The sequence below is a fragment of the Ovis canadensis genome, chromosome 3 (genome assembly GCF_042477335.2).
Source record: "Ovis canadensis isolate MfBH-ARS-UI-01 breed Bighorn chromosome 3, ARS-UI_OviCan_v2, whole genome shotgun sequence".
Taxonomy (NCBI): domain Eukaryota; kingdom Metazoa; phylum Chordata; class Mammalia; order Artiodactyla; family Bovidae; genus Ovis; species Ovis canadensis.
The window spans coordinates 137,834,397-137,839,030 of NC_091247.1; positions in this window are offsets into that span (position 1 = coordinate 137,834,397).

The following is a 4,634-nucleotide window of genomic DNA, read 5'->3' on the forward strand; positions in this document are numbered from 1 at the left end:
CCATTGCCTTCTCCGTGTTTGTGTCTAATCCCAGCCCAATTCCCCACCTCTTCTCCCTCTTCATTCCCCCCAGCACGACCCACTGAGCTTTATACATAGTTAGCACCCAATCCCCTGGAGAAGGAAATGGCAACCCACTCCAGTATTCTTGCCTAGAGAATCCCATGAACAGAGGAGCCTGGTGGACTACAGTCCATGGAGTCACAAAGAGACAGACGCGAATGAGTGACTAACACACACGCAGAGTGACTGACACACACCAAACATGTCTACTGAATCAGATCACTGCACTTCCTGTGTGCTTTGCAGTTCTAGATACTTTGTGTGTTAGTTGCTCAGTCAGGTCGAACTCTTTGTGACCCCTGGAGCCTGCCAGGCTTCTCTGTCCAAGGGATTCTCCAGGCAAGAATATTGGAGTGGGTTGCCATTTCCTTCTCCAGAGGATCTTCCCAACCCAGAGATCGAACCCAAGTCTCCTGCATTGCAGGCAGATTCCTTACCAACTGAGTTACCAGGGAAGCCTTTGCATAATATACCTAGAAATGTGTGTTAGTCGCTCAGTCATGTCACTTCAGAGTAGACAGGTTTTTCTTAATTAAAAGGTCGAAGCCAGGCAAGGTCTTACGTTGAGAAGGAACATCCTCTGAGCCTTGGTTTTAGAAGATGAATTTGCCTGCAGTGAGGAGGGTGAGCTGCACAGAGAGGAGGGCCTTTCTCTCCAGCTGTTTCCCCCTGACTCCTCCTCATCTTCACAGGCTTCCCCACCTGACCACAGCCTCTCTCTCTCTTCTTCCATGAATTACCCCCTCCTGCCTTCACTTTTCCTTCTCTGCACCCCTATTCTGCCCTCCCTTCTCTCAACCCCCCCTTTCCTAGAACATCTGTAAGCAATCGTCTTATGGGGGGGGGAAGCTCTTCCCAGCCAGCTGTGGGGGTGTGGCCAGCCTCGCAGGCTGGGTGTGAGGGTGTGGCCTGGAGGGAGGGCTGGTCTCCAGGAGGTAAAAGCTTAGAGCACCATTCCACCTTCCCCTCCCCCAGCCACTCGGCTCTCCACCAAAACCCCAAACTTTTCCTTCTTCCCCTGTCCATCTACTGCACATTCTTCCTCCGTCTTTGATCCTGAAGTCCCTAGCCATGCCCCCGACCCCACTTCTGTCATCTGGGACCAGATCTAGTCAAACCTAGACCAGAGAGGAGTCCAGGGCCCAACCTCTGAGCAGCTGGACAGCTATTGAAAGGGATCTAAGGCAAAAGGTCAGGGAGCTCCTCCCTTTGGCTTCTGCTTTGAGGTCCAATCTAAGGTTGAAGCCAGAGGTGAGAAGAGGTAGAGGCTGAAAGTGGGTAGTCCATTAGACCTTTGCTGCAGGTAATTTAGGAAGCCCCCTCCCCAAATATGACTGAGTGTTAGTTGCTCACTCACGTCCAACACTTTGTGACCCCATGGACTGTAGCCCACCAAGCTCCTCTGTTCATGGGATTCTCCAGGCAAGAATACTGGAGTGGGTAGTCATTCCCTTCTTCAGGGGATCTTTCAGACCCAGGGATAGAACCCAGGTTTCCTGCATTGCGAGCAGATTCTTTACCATCTGAGCCACCAGGGAAGTCCCAAAATACATATTAAAAATATATAATTACATTTATATATACATGTATAGTTTGGCCACGCCACACAGCAGGAACGTGGGATCTTAGTTCCCCAACCAGGGATAGAACTCGAATTCCCTGCATTGGAAGCACAGAGCCTCAACCACCAGACCACCAGGGAAGTCCATGAGAAGTCTGATATTTTTTTATATGTCAGACTAATAAACTGTATCCACCACTACCTTCTATTATATTGATATTTCAACTCAATAAGCCACAACCTTGAAGTCCAGAGGTTGTTTAAAAAAAAAAAACTCTGTGTTTTTTTTTTTTTAATCTTCTAAGGCTTGGTTCCCCCTCCAGCTGCGGCTGTGACCGAGGGACCGTGCAGAGGAGCTCTCCCTGTCACTGAGCTCCTGAATCTCAGCCCCAGAAGCTTCTCATTGTCCCCTTGGGGCTGACATCTGGGAACACCTAGATGCCTCGAAGGGATCGATGTATATCCCCACTTACCCCCTAATTCAGCACCCCAACATGTTACATGTCCCTGAAGAGAAAGGCCAGGGGATGACCTATTCTTAGCCCTGTACACAATCCCTGGCAAACAAATGTACTCATTACAAGGTGATGATGGACAGGGAGGAATTTGGAGCCAAGGAAGGAGTGTGTTTGTGTTTGTTTGCGGGTGGAGGAGTGAGACGTGCCAGAAGTCCAGAGAAGTCATGGGGAGGACTTGGGCCTTTTCATGAAAAGCAAGAAGGAGGACATGCCAACCCCCATCCCCAGCCTGACACCACAGTCAATTTACTGTGTGTTTAAGGACAGATGGCATACCTATGCTGTACACACACACACAGATTCCAAATTGATCAGAGATGCCATCATTGCTATTACCTTTTTTTTTTTTTTTTTGGCCTTGCTACAAGGCTTTTGGATTCTTAGGTCCCCAACCTGGCCTCTTGGCAGTGAAAGCACAGAGTCCTAGCCACTGGCCCACCAGGGAATTCCCACTGTCACCTTTATAGAGCCAGAAAGAACCAAAGCAGGTGAAATAGTATTTCTGCATCTTGGGTGCAATCTCTGGCCCTCTTGCCTTCCTCCCAGCCCTTCCAATGCCTGAACTTCCTGTCTGAGATTGGTCATCCTTCCCAAGAGAGGGCTAGAAATGACAGGCAAATCGTGGGGGTGGGAGGGAATGCCTGGCTCATCCTCAGCTCCTCACAGCCCCAGTCGGGTGTGCAGTGGGAATCCTGGTGTTCCAGGTCCCTCCCTGATGGGCTCCAGATGTGCTTACATCTGGGAAGGCCATCCCAGGAAGCTGACTCTCCCACCCACTGCTCCCACCCCGGATGGCTCTCTCCTCCAGCTCCCAGGCCCTTGAGCCCAGAAGCTCCGACACTCCTCTCTTCTTTAAAGGTAGGCAACACAGGGGAGAAAAAGGATGGAAAATAATGGGGGTGGGGTGGGTGAGCAAATAAAATGAGGCCACTGTTTAGGACACCCCAGAGAATCTTATTTCCCTTTTAACTTCCTATGTGAAGTTGCTACATTTTGCTGTTGCCTTAAAAAAAAAAAAGGGAAAAAGTAGAATAGAAAAACTGAAGGTTTGGAAAAGAAGACACTAGCTCGAATGATGGAAATTCCTTCCTGTTAATCTGCTTGTCCTGGACCCCTGGGTCTTGTACTTTTTTTACCCCAGTGTTCCCTTAGCCCTGCCCTTTTCCCTCAATGCCCTTCCCCTAATCCTTGTCCCTCTGTCCCTCCCAAACCTAGTCTAGCCTGGAAAAATCCCCAGTTTGGTCCCTAATGGAAATACCTGAGTGCAATCTTAAGCCCTAGGTTCAGAGCCCTAGAGCAAGAGAATTTGAGCATCCCAGGACTGGTCTTGTCCCCAGGATGTCTAGCAAACATCCTTCATCCACCCCTCCAGTGCTCTGAGCAAAGTGGGGGTAGTAAGGGTAGTCTGGGTTTATTTTAGGTCGGGACATGGAGGAGGTGTTGCTCTCTGGATCAGACAGGGAGTGGGGATGGTGGGTGGTGACTCACAGATGATGGAGCCATCAGTTCCCCTAAGCAGAGACCTGAGTCAGGGTGGTGACGGAGCCTGAGGGTTTATATAGTCGGATCCTTTACTTTCTGATTTCTCTTGGACACACATACAGTGCAATACTCCAAATTTTTTTTTTTTTTGGTCTCGATGCAGGATCTGAGTTCCCCAACCAGGGATTGAACCCATGCCCCCTTGAAGTGGAAGCCCAGAGTCCTAACCACTGGACCACCTGGGAATTCCCTCAGCACTCCATCATTAGCAGCATCCAGACTCAGACTCCTAGGATAACCAGGATCCTACTCTGTTTCCCGAGATACCCTCCTCCCACCATAGCTCTATACTCTGTATACCTATCCTTCCTTCCTTCCCCTCTGAGAGAACAAACTCCCTCTCATCCCCCCACCATGGGACAGGAGAAAAAGGCCCCAAGAGACACAAACCCAATAAGCAACTCTGATCCTTTGGTCCATTGAACTCTTCCCACTCTTTTTTGTATCCTGTCACACTGAGAACATTAGATTTGTAACATCGCCAGAGTAAGTGAGAGAAGTTGCCCTGGCCAGAAGCCAGCAGCCTGGGGTCTCTGGTGGTCCCAGGTCTTTCCAAGCTGCAAGGGCTAAGAAGGTTGATACCTGCCTCAACACACCGACAGCCTATCTGTGTGCACTACCGGAAGTATCTCACTCCATCCATGCCACCCAACCAGGCTTCTTACAGGCTCCATGAGGCTCAAGATTATTCCCTGAAACCAGGATATCCAGCCTCCATGCACTCAGAATTTCCATGCAATTTGTGCACCTAGAAGAAGCAACGCAAGTCTTGCCCCCAGAGAAATCACACACACACACACACACACACACACACACACACACACACACACACACACTCTTCCATCCAGTTTCAGGGGATCAGTGAATTGTATATCATCCTATCTTAAAGGTCTCTGCTCCAAAATCTTCCCCCTATAGAAAATCAGCTCAGTTTAATTTTCCAGTCTTTT